At 36.1% G+C, this 13,188-nt stretch overlaps 2 long non-coding RNA genes across 3 annotated transcripts in view; one reads left to right on the top strand and one right to left on the bottom strand.

The window, feature by feature from the left end:
- LOC309485002 overlaps nucleotides 1–13,188 on the top strand; it is a 102,220-nt gene that overhangs the window by 2,703 nt on the left and 86,329 nt on the right. The gene's annotated exons all lie outside the window — the stretch shown is intronic.
- LOC309484693 lies at nucleotides 1,313–4,418 on the bottom strand. 2 transcript variants are annotated; one of them, XR_014200940.1, is made up of 5 exons: nucleotides 4,166–4,418; nucleotides 3,393–3,494; nucleotides 2,580–2,684; nucleotides 2,344–2,443; nucleotides 1,313–1,770 (listed from the first exon to the last, which is right to left on the bottom strand). It is a non-coding gene; the product is annotated as an uncharacterized lncRNA (long non-coding RNA). The 2 variants fall into 2 exon arrangements; XR_014200941.1 differs by having other exon boundaries at nucleotides 2,328–2,443.

The raw sequence follows: 13,188 nt of genomic DNA on the forward strand, positions 1-13,188 counted from the left end.
TGAACTCGTTTTTGGATGGTAACCACACAAAGGAGTCTTTTGTTTTTAAATATGAGTTTTATAATTTAATTAGAAGGAATGCATGTTTAACAGCCTAAATACAATTTATTTAAGGTATCTATCCCTGCAGCCGGAACCAGAAGAGATCTGTCATCGTTTACCATAAATGGGCATGTAAGTGTGACGCATCTGTTCAGCTGGGTTTGTATTGGCGGTGACCTTCTCGCAGAGCTCGCTGTGATTGGACAATCGTTTAACCCATATAAAACGGCGCTTCATGTTACAAAGTATGTTTTGGTGTTATTATTACGTTAGTTATACATTAAGCTAACTATAAAGTGTCTCTATGTTGTGAGAAATTACTCCTTTACCGAGATCCTAACCCTAACCCTAAGCATGTCTGCACATTTCAATGAACTACACAGCCCATGCTTCCTGTTCCACTGATAGAATGACAGAGATATGTGGGTAATGTAGTTTAAAACGTTTAGTAATAAAACAATAAATGTTAAATAAATAATATATTTAATGGACAACTGGATATCTAATTTTGTTCATTGTGCAAACCTTTATGACATATATGAGGGACAGGCTGAAATTTGATATTTTACTGTGAGCACTTTAAAAATAACCTTTATGCCAGCTTTCCATATATGTCTGGAAACTGTGGCCAACATTATTTATTAAACATAGTATAAGCAGTTGTCCAGCCAATTTTCTCTTTGATACACTAACCAGACTTTGAGTTACAGCCATTTGAAATGTGCATTTGTTTGCTCTTCTGGGGGCCATTGCTGGGCCCCTGGGGGTGGAAGGACAGTATAATCTACACAGATCTACACATACTATTACTATTACACAAGGATAATGCACCATTCAATAAAACAACAAAAAAACAGTGCCAACATTTCCTTTTCACCCCCTCTTGCTGCTTATATTCCTGACATCAGTGATATATAGAGTATACTATATAGAGTATACTAGAATGATCAACATGGATCATCATCAATTAAGCTTTAAGTATTTATAGCAAGATAGCCCACTGCAGCCTCTTGTTATTCACATAGCTTCCTTTTATTTCACTGCAAACTGGCATACATGCAAGTATGTGCAACTTTTGTTGCATTGTTGTCCCAAATATCATTAACCAGATCTAAATTTTTATGTTCCAAGTAAAAAAATCATGGTAATTAATTATATTTAGTTATTTATAAGTTATTAATTATATGTAGTTATTTTTAAAGAAATAAGAAATGAAAATGTCTCAAATAAAAATTTATATTTACTGTACCAAACACAACTTTCAAAACAAAATAGTCACCATACTTTATTAAACAACACTTTATTGGAGAACAAAGCATACAGTTGATAAAGTAGCATAAAGACAAATGAGATTCAAGATAAATAAAAATGTGTCTTCAAAAATACATTAACATCATTTGAATCCATTCACAGCTGCTGAAGCCACAAAACGAGTGCCAGATAATCATATTCAGTCACCTACAGAAAACAGATTTGATATTGTGTTGGAAAATAATGATTCATTAGAAGAACACAATAGAGACATACAGGGAAGAGCAAGAAACCAGTTTAGCTGTGATAAACTGGTTTCTTGTTCTTCCCTGTATGTCTCTATCGTGTTCTTCTTCCTCGTCTAAACAGTTTGTTCAGTTGAAGAACAGAAGATGTGATCACTGATGTGGTGTAGCTTTTTCTCAACCAGAAGAAGAAGTCTCAACATCCCATTGTCAGGCGTTCTCCAGTCCTGGTCTGAAAGTAAAACAAAAAAACAGAAACCAAGTTGTTTAATGGACAGTCGGGTCAGCTTATGTTCTGCATGATTTAAAGCAGTGATGGTTTACTGCCTATTGTCTAGAAGTAAACTTGAAGACTTTGGTTAAAATTTTCAGATGTGCTTGATTAGGGTTGGAGGTTAACTCTTAACTAACCTCAAAAAGTAGAATGCAAAGGGCCAGAGTTGCCTGTTCCTTACATAAATTTATAAAGCAGCAGTCAGTACATTATATAATATACACATTGAAGTATATATATATATATATTGCAGCACATAATATAAGCTAAGTACTGAACAAAAACAGTTTTAACCATATCAACAGCAACACATTTTAAAAGATTTTTTAGAAAGGCATGGTCTCTTTTGAGCCTTTGCCAGGGATGCTTGATTTCTTTCCAGACAACATACTCTTCTGTCAATTGTTTCAAGAGCTTCACTTGGTCAAAAACCAAGTGATAACCTGTACAATGTAAAATTGTCAACATCAAATTATGTACTACATATTACAGCATTGTTTCAATAAAAGACATACCAATGGACTCACGCACTTTTCTGTCGTCTTTGGGCACCAGATGTTCCTTCCTCACCCGAAACAAAGGACTTATTCGATTAGCTTGCGTTGATATAAGGACTGGTCTTCCTTCTCGGCTGTAAAACAAGAAAGTCTCGACTTACTCTATTGTTCTTGAAACACAAATTAAGACAGTTATAAATAAGTTAATTTACCATATGATTCAGGAGAGAACATTTGATGAGTAAATACTGATATATTAAGAAACTTCACCTGGGAAGGGCTGATCACGGCAAGATTCGCTGCGACTCACTAGTAGCTCTTGTGAGGGTTGAGTTTGATATTGGTAAAGCTTTAAAAAAAAAGGACTAAGTAATCCTGCAAAACAGAAAGGAAGGTAATTTTAATACATTACTTGCAAATAGTCAGTTTATAACTGTAGGATATGTTTTCTGTAAAGAGTGTTGCATAATTAAATGTTAAAAGCATTTTTATGTATTAAGTTCACTGATATGTGGGCATTTCTATGAATAAAAGTATGTCTTTAATAGCAAGCAATAATCATGAAAATGATTTACATGCAAACGGGACAGTTATCAGCAGTGTAACTGATCTGATTATGACAAAATAATCGAGTATCTAATGTCATGTGACAAGTCAGATAAGCTTTTCCACTCTTGCAAACAGAGGTAGGTTATGAGGTGTGGAGAGACATCATGTATTACTGGAACATAAACAGACAGGGTCCAATTTACAATTAATATAAACTTTCTGACAGTGTGTGTGACATCCGACAACTTTCCAAGAAGGGGCGCAACTGATTTACAAATATCGCGATAAATATGTACAGGAATTGAGGCAGTAGCCAATGACAGCACTAAGAGTAAAAGCTGCAGGATTGTGTACAAGTATACAAATATGTACGAGTATCATACGAATTTGACAACTTGTTAAATCTTGTGAAATATCAAGACTTTCAGTCTCTGTTTGTACTGATTGGGCTATGGGTTTTGTGAGAAAAGTTTTAAGAAACAACAAATGCTTGATAAAATGTTTGATTTAGGGTTAAAACCAACACACACATACCATTGCGAATATTTGCCTTTGAAGCTGTCCGTCTCCTCCGTTTACTTCTCCTCCAACAATAATGGGCTGACTGAGTCCGAAAGGCCCTTTTGGTCTTTTCAGCTGAAAAAAGAGAAAGGAAAATATCATTATGTATAATATATAGGATTATTTAAAGGAAAAAGTACTGATATACCTTACAAATATTGGATGTTACATTATAAAGCCTTACAAACATGGCAAGTGTTGTGGTTAATATGCATTTACAACAAATATCACTTTAAAACTATCAATCAATACTGAGGTAAAAGCATGGTAAGTTTTGTGATGACTGTCCTTTACTAAACCAATCACAGTAAAACTATGGTTACTGTGGTAAAAGCATGGTAAGTGTTGTGGTTACTGTGCATTTACAATAAGTACCACATTAAAACTACAAATAGTGTGGTACTGTAAAAGCATGGTAAGTTTTGTGATTACAGTCTTTTTACTACACTTATCACAGTAAAACTAATGTTACTGTGGTAAAAGCATGGTAAGTGTTGTTTTTACTGTGCTTCTACTACAAATACAACTTTGGAAATAATTGTACTATTTTTAATCTGATATGAATATCTAGGCCTATAGCACGTCACGTGACAGGCAGTGTTAATCACCCTGTTTTGAATTAGAAAGCAATGAAACGCAAAGTCTCCGTGGAGATGGCAGATATAATGGCAGATTAATATCGACAAACAGAAAAGACATGATATCACACATTATAGGACAGCGTATTTAGGTATTTATTTACTTACCAACATCTGACACACGTGAACTGATGCCAAATATCGCGATGTGTTCGGAACGAGACTTCTTCAGCGCGATTTCCTACTGATAAAATATAATTTTAAAAATATCAATAAACAGCAAAGCAATCCAGCTTCCCCGGCAATAAGATCGAAATAATAACATTAAAAAAATACATAAAAATACATAAGATCTCGTGAATAAATGTTGATTAAACAGCTTCTCTGCTGCAAAGAATCATGCTGTTATCACGAAAGACGCTTCCCATTGAAAATACATTAGTTTAAAAAAATAAAAATAAATAACGAAATAAACGTGTCCGTGGCACGAATCAATAGATTAAATTACGTGACCATATCACGAACTGCCGTGAGACTCGGTTGTTAAACTCACCGCTGAATGATCGCGTGCGTTGTTAAAATCACCGCTGAACGCGCTAAACATTTGCGGGGACTTTGATATCAGATTGCGAGGGGTTTTAATCATCAAAAACAAGTTTAAGGGCCAGATAAAAATTATCTGGGTGCCGCCATTTGACTCGCCCTGGCATAGATAATATTTTGTAGCCCAATGAGAAAAAAGGGAGTAAATAATTAAAACAAAATGAACAGCATTAGATGCTACGAAACCTGCTTTGGATTTATTATGTTCAGGACAAACGTAATATAGCACTGCAATAGATTGGCTATATTAGGTTAAGGACCAACGTAATAGCACTGCTTATATTAGGTTAAGGACCAACGTAATAGCACTGCTTATATGTTGGCATGTAACGTAATTGCGATTTGCAAAATAGTTTCCTCAGAACGTATTTCATGTGATACAGGGTTGCATTATTTTGTTTTACTCAACCTATCTTACACATTTCACCAAACGAAGGTTATTGCTCTTAAAACGATTAATGCAGCCATTTAACCAGACTCAATGAGGAATGCTAAATTGTAAATAATCAAAATCAAGTAACCATAGCCATTCAAAGTTAAGGTGAATAAAATGGCTGATCAATAAATACTGCTTTTTCTTTTTCTTTCTTTCTTTTTTAGGTCAACACCAAAGGTCACATGTCCGTTTAAAAAAAAATAAAATAAAAAAAAAAAAAAAAATATATATATATATATATATATATATATATATTATTATTTTTATTACAAAATGTACAGTATGTCCTGTCTTTAGTTCACTTAACATCTTTTAGAATGACATGGAGGTAAGTAAATAATGACAAAAAGTTAATTTGGGTGAACTATCCCTTTTAAACTTGTGAGGCATCACATCCACTCAACTTGGCCACGGAACATCCCAATGTTTTAAAAGCCTTGATGATTTTTATCTTAAAATCTGTCAGTTTCACCTTCCTCTTGATGTGTTCAGCAATAGAAGAAAATAGTGTCCATGGCTTTGTCCTCTGAGAGAAAGCCAAGCATTTATATGATTGAAGACATGGTTCTTAATTTGTGTTGCTCCCATTAGAGAGACTCCAGGGGGTAGTTTTAATGTATCCGCCTCTCACACAAAAGTGTGGATTCAGTGTCCACTGGACAATTAAGTGATTCTCACATCTAATTGGCCATAACTCAGGATGTACCAAGACCAAGCCTGAGACTGACACTCATTTGAAAGCTTCAATTATTGCAGGCAGAGCGAACATGGAGAATTTCTGAAATCTTGAATACATTTAATATAGATATTATTAAATCTATTTCCCATGGTGATTATCTCTTTCATATTTTTATTTTTAAGATATTTAAGATGTTTTGCTGGATTGTGATCAGAACTAACCTTAACCCAGCTTTTATATTGAGTTATTCACCACAGCATTGGTTTATTCACCTGATAGTGTGGCCAACTGTCACCTCTGTGGGGAAGGGAGTGAGACAAGTGACTGTTTAATGATAAATAAATGCACGATAAATAAATAATTTTATGTTCTTTAGGCCTGGCAGCATAATGGCAAATTTCAGTAAATTTCTATTCTAGTATTTTTCTTAAAAATGTGCAAAACTACACAGACTATTCTTGGGTTATTTGAACAAGTAGTCAAGGAGTCAGTCTTAAAGGGCCAAATCAGACAAACAAAATCAGGCCAGAGTTTGAAACATCTTGCCAAGAGAACTTGACTGGTAAACACATTTGAACTACCATTGATCCGTGGCGATTAGTAATAGGTGTGTGTGCTGATACTACACCTTTTTTTTATTTTACATAGAAATCTTCTCCAGTTAATTTCTTCTGTTCAGTCAGTCAAGGTCATACATCTGCGAGTAAAAACATAAAAAAAAAAAAAACTGGAGAGCTGCTTTATAATATGAACTGAAGTTTTAGTTTTATTTGAAAGTGAGACTGACACATGTTTTTTTGTTTAATATTGTATCAAATAGGTTCAACCTAATCTCACGGGAAAATGTTACGAGGAAGCAACTTTGTATGAATTCGTACAATGTGAATAATATAAAAATGTACGATTGTTAGAACATAATAACCAATAACCTAAACATACTCGTCACTGGGGCGTAAACAGATCGTATGAAGATGGACAAATGAGATTCGGCAAAATGTGAAATAGTTACAAATTGCATGAGATCATGTTGGGATGTTCACTAACAGTATATCGCTGCAAATATAGGATTGTTAAACGTTGACGGTACCAGCATTTTAGCAGTACGAGTACCGGGTATATTTGGTACCTGCTGATTGACGCTGCTTTCAAACGCTCTCGTTTGTGTTTACTGCAAAAGAATCTAAAATCCAGCTTAATTTACCCTCTCTGCTTCAATGGCAATTAGCTTGCTTTTCCACAATTTGGTGTCAAGACTTATCTAAGCACAATTAAAGACTAGGCAACAAAACCGCAGCAGTAAAGAACTGCTGTAAGTCAAAGGTTTCTGCAAAAATTGCCCATGCAGCTGTAAAGGCATAAGAGCCTGTTCCTTTTAATTGCCTTTCTGACTGAAGTCTCTGCTTTGGAGCAAAAAGAAAAAAATATATTTATTTTTACCATGTTCTTGGTTTTTCAGGCAAATGTTGATTAATTCAATTCGCGGACCTAAAAATATAAAGGTTGATGACTTTGTGAGAGGTTGTCAATATGCGAAACCACTTGCGTGTTTAAATATGCGCAAGAAGATTTATAAGGGCGTATATAGCCTTTTTTAAGTGCATTTATTTAATTTATTCTCTCTGAGAGATTGAGGTTTACAGCAAATTCAGTTGGAAAATATGCTTGTCAGGTTGAGTCTGAGGACTCAAAGTGCACTGCACCATCTTACCAAAGTGATGTCCATCACTGGTTAAGTGTGGACAAAGGGAGACTCTTTTTTAAGGATATAGTCATCCTTCTGTGGCTTTGCTGCACAGCATCTTTACACCTCTTTAACTTAAATATAAAGTACCAAAAATTGCTCAAACTCTGAAGGCTGTAATGCACTACACTTTCAAAATCTGAACAAATTTTAAAACACTAGGCATCATACACTTGCCGACTCTGTAAATGGTACAGAAAAATACTGGATATCATGCACTAAATGACTGAGGATCTTCACACACTACCAGACTTACCTGTCATTCCAAACACAACAAACCAATGCAGAAACATCCGTCTAGTTGCTAGGAGATGCATGACAAATGAAAACGATGTGTTCTAAAATTTGCTTCAAATATCAAACATGTTTTATATCCTCCAACTACACTGAATCAAAGTGTAACAAAGAAAGAGAATAATAATGTTTATTCAGATATGCACTTTCGTGCATCATAAAATTTACACAAGAAATTATATTTTTATAACACTAACTGTAACAGGGACTTAAAGGTCCCATGACATGAAATTTTCACTTTCTGAGGTTTTTTAACATTAACATGAGTTCCCCTAGCCTGTATATGGTCCCCAAGTTTCTAAAAATTTCAATCGGTGTAAATCGAGCTTTTGCTATCTTTCTCTGCCTTTGAGAAAATGGAGGCTCATACGCACTGATCTTGAATCTCCTCCTTATGACGTCATAAGGAGGAAATGTTACCTCCCCTGTCTCTGCTTTGCCCGCCCAGAGAATATTTTCCGCCCATGAGAAAATGCGCTAGGAAGTAGGAACGCGCGCGCGCGATTTTAGTTTGTCCACGAGAGATATCATGGCTTTTGAGCGAGCGAAGCATAACAATTGCTCAATAATTGGATGTACAAATGAACACCGAAGGGTCAATACAGAGCTGGGCTTGCTGAACGTCTGAAACTAAAGTCTGGATCACTCTCTTTGGCTCAGCTACACACCTCGGACAACTAATGATATATAAGTGTGTTGCTTTATGGTTACCTAGATTTTACACGTAGAATGTGGCTGTAACATTAGCTATGCAGCTATGCGGTTTATGTGTGTGAATACACACACTGTAACGCGAGTGTTGTACACGTCTTTGTTATTTGGATAACCGTTTTCCTGTTGGTTATATGGCGCGCGCGATATCCGCATTTCAAGATCGCAGAGCTTGATGTAATTGTAATAAGATAAATACAGACGTTACAGATCTCTCATGAAAAGGCAACAGTAGGTTCGCGTTAGCTACATGATAATAACTGTAAACCATCCGAATAAAGTACCGTATCCAGACATAATATTTTAAACTAACCATTCGGAAACGTCCTGTTGGAGCCGCTGAGTTGCAACTTCTTCATCCGTTGCTTCTCCATCTGGATCAGATTCTGGGTCAAACTGAAATGCTTGAAAGACTGCGTGTCTTCGTGCCATTGCTATATCCAACGTAAACATGCACGCCACGTTACCGTTGCGCAAGATGGTCAAGGCCACACCCACCCTCCACCTTGCGCCGCCTTTCTCCTCCTCATTAGTATTTAAAGCTACAGACACCGAAACGGCCTGTCTGAAGGAAGCTCATTCTGGGACTGGCTTGAAGTGGCTATAATTCTGCACTGAGGCTGAATTTTTGGAAAGAGATTTCAGATACAGTACTAGGGACCACTAATGACTATATTAAAGCCTACAAAAAGTAGCATGTCATGGGACCTATAAAGATTCCTTTATAGGGCCTACATTGCCTACAGGGCTTACAGGCCTACTACTGTATTCAGAGGACTGAATGTGTGTGTTTTTAGATTGCACCTTTGTTTATCCTTGTTATCTATAATTTTGCGTTTTAAACAGAAACTAAACTATTTGCGTTACTATTTTAAATATGCCTTTCTGCTTTTTTTAAACTGGAAAAATAAGTATATATTGTATACAACAATTTTTTTTAATAATATAACATTTATCTACTACACCTTTTGCAGTAGCATTAGCAAATACACTTTTTTCTTTTAAATTAGTCAATAAAAAATCTGACTGCCTAGCAATCTTAGCTAGCTAACCAGCATATGTGATAGGTAAAGTTAATAGGTTCTAAAAAGTGCATCTTGTACAATATTAGGCTGAAGTATTTTGGGTAATTTGCATTATTGTGGCAAAATGAAAAATGTTGCATCCTTAAAATCTCAAATAAGGGCATGGCATTGATTCACCAATGTCATCAAAATCTCACTCCAGCCTGGCTAACAAAGTTCGTAACCCTGCCTATACTCAAAACAATGATTTGGATTACAGTATATGCTACACTTGTATGGATATAACAGTATGGATGCCTAATTGGAAGCCTATTTTTTGAGTGTTCCCACATTCACATGTTGAAATATCATACCAACACAGTCTTGTTCAGCTAACCAAACAAAAAATTAATAGCAATATTAGATATTGAGTACTATTGGAAAAGGTTAGCTTTCCTTGTAATTGAATATAAAAATATGCCAATAAATGGGACAAGCAATTCACATACATTCATTTTAAGACAACAGCACAGTGAGTCATGCATTTTATTTTAGCAATCGTTAACTTTTTTTGATGGCAACAGATGGCAAATTGGCTACTGCGGAGAGTATCAATCATTAAGTATAGAGAGGAAAAAGTAAAATTTTACTTGGGGAAAAATGCAGTGATGCCAAAAACCTTTTCAGACTACCTTGCACTTCTCTTGCCTTTAGGCACAGTTACCTGAGATGAATGGTATGAGGTCCCCCTGTGGTGTATGCAGAACTAGGCAACAACACTTTTAACAGCATCTTTTGTGTTCCATACAAAGAGCCAAAAGCCCTATTCGGACTGGATTAGTTTAACATGGAGAGGTGGGGTAAAGTAATTATTACCAGAGCTTCTCAGTGATTTTAGTCCCGTTTGAATGTGCCATCTCAGTAATCATTATGGACAATGTCAGTAAAGATTACGGTGACCTTTACCTTCTGTAAAAAGGTCTGTAAAAATTACCTCATAATACTAATCTAGTGCGAATAGACCCGCTGTAAATACTGTATGTACATAAATATTCCGTCATTATTTACATTTCCGTGTTTTTTCAATTGTGGAGGCGCATGAAAAAGCATTCAGTAACGTTCTAGGTGGTGGGACATCAAAACTGAGGCAAACCTCAAAAAAAGTGTTTTCCGCATATATACCATTCATATCAAAAAGAAGGTCGAAAGCACTTAGAGGCGCAAAACTTCTTTTAGCTTTAGGAAAGTGCCTATTACCAACAGAATCCAATCAGTATTGAATTAATTTAATTAATAAATCGATCGATCTGACCTAACTGTTATATATAGGTTATGCTGTATATAGATTATATGTGTTTGCACACGTGATATCAGGAAGCAACATAATATGCGCATAGTGACAGGAAGGTGATGGCGGTGTGTAAATTGTGTTACCCCTCCCACTTCAGCTAGTTTTACTGAGATTTCTTATCCCCTGCAAATTGGCCATTAAAGGTACAATATGCAAGAATTTTTTTGCCGCTAGAGGGCGCTACATTCCAAACAACAACAACGGCGTAGCTTGATGACGATGTGAAGGAGCGTGGAATGATGGGAACTGTCGTTTTAAACTCCACCGTGGATGTAAATCAGTCAGACGGGAATCGAAAAATCATGTTCATGGATGAGGCTAAGTTCTATTTTTATAAATGTTGCGTTTAATGACATGCTTTTTGTGGCGAGGGGGGCGTGGTTCAGCGCGGTCTGTAACGGGAGAGAGAAGAGACGAGCAAGTAGATCAAGTGCAAAGTATTATTGGCGTGGAGAGCTTATAAGCCGCGCTGGAACGAGAGAGAGACTGGAGAGAAAATTGGACGCAGAGGAAGAAAACCGGTGGATCCGAGCTCTCATTTTTGAACTGTTTTGTGCCGTCGCGGTTGCCACGGTGAATGCGCGTTGTGCGCTGCTTTTGTTTGTTTTGCTTTATTTTAATAAAGTACGAGTCCCAGTCACGCCGACCCCTGTCTTCTTCCTTCCTGACTCTTAAACCTCATCACACTTTTATTTCATTAAAATGAATTAACCGCAAGAAAAGTAAGGTTTAATACTACATTGGTTATCATAGATGTTACTGTATTTGTTGAATTCGTTGTTGTGATAACGCTGCGCAGTTTTACGTGTTCTAAACAATTGTTGTAAAAGTACATTCAAACATGCCCACATCATTTGCCAAAATACTGATTAATCTTTATGTATAACACACAGAGGTGTCAAAAGTATTCACATTCATTACTCAAGTAGAAGTATAGATACTAGGGTTTAAAAAGACTTCTGTAGAAGTTGAAGTATCAACTCAAGCTTTTTACTCAAGTAAAAGTATAAAAGTTCTGGTTTCAAAACTACTTAAAGTATAAAAGTAAAAGTAATGTAAGTAAAAAATGCCATTAAGGACAAAAGCTTAGGCCGCGCCACAGGGGCCTATATAGTGCACTACCCCAGCTCCTCAAAAAAACATTATTTGACTATAATTATATTAAAATGTTGATGTTGAAAATTTTGGGATGATGCACTAGGCTACCTGTTTCAGCCGTATATAACCATAGAAAATTAATTTTCTAAATAAATAAGCTAAATAGGCGGAGGAATCAGGAAACTAATAGGATAATGTATTAAGGTTTTTAGTCTATATTGACCTTAACAATACGTAAATTAATTAATTCTGTAATGTTACAAATAACTAATAAAGACATGGTGGCAGTTTAACAGAGACTTAACTTTACTCCACTCATAGTGCAATGCAATAGTGCAATACTGTCTTGTTCCTTGCTTTTTGAAGAAGCCAAACACACTGCATCTTTCATTAAAGGGATATAGTTCACCCAAAAATGAAAATCATTTACTCACCTTTAAACTGTTTCAATCCTGTATGAATTTCTTTCTTCTGATGAACACAAAAGAATATATTTTGAAGAATGTCGATAACCAGACAGCAGGGCTGGACTGGCCATCGGGCATACCGGGCATTTGCCCGGTGGGCCGACGTGCTTTTTGGGCCGATACATCTCATACTCATACATCATTTTTTTTATTATTTTTCTATTTTTTTTTTTTTTTTTACGGCCCATAAAATTTGTACATCGGCGGCCCATTCGTTTTGTTTTGTTTTGCTTAATTGGCGGCGCTGGGTTTGTGCCGGTGTAATGCAGTCAGTGGTCAAAAAAAGTCAGTGTTATTTATTTTTTTCTGACAGACCAGCCCATGAAACACGTAGATCAGCGGCCCATTGGTTCTTTTCTTGATTGACACTGGGCTGGCCCAATCACAACTTTAAACTGGTGAGCGCGCGTACAGCAGTTTCAGTTGTATCTGTCAAAGTAGTCTGCGAGATGGAGAAGAAACGCAAGGATTGTGCAGAGAAATAGCGTGAAAAAATTGAACCAGGCCCTTAAAGCAGACACAGTAAAATGTGTCAAAATATATGTTTTCTGCCCTTCATCAGCTCCTGTGATGATGATGATAGTGAGGAGGATCAGGAGAGAGATGAGAAAGTGTAGAGCCTGCGGTAAGCAGAACTACTTTCAAAACACTTATGCTATGTCATGATCGAGTGTAGGAACCCATAACCCAGTTACAGATTATTTCCACATTGCATAGTTGACGATTACATAGACAGTATATAAAGACGATTACCGCAATTCACTAGAAATTTAATGAGAGGCGTTTGTAAACAATGTTTTCCGCCAA

The sequence above is a fragment of the Leuciscus leuciscus genome (genome assembly GCF_965113295.1).
Source record: "Leuciscus leuciscus genome assembly, chromosome: 21".
Lineage (NCBI taxonomy): Eukaryota > Metazoa > Chordata > Actinopteri > Cypriniformes > Leuciscidae > Leuciscus > Leuciscus leuciscus.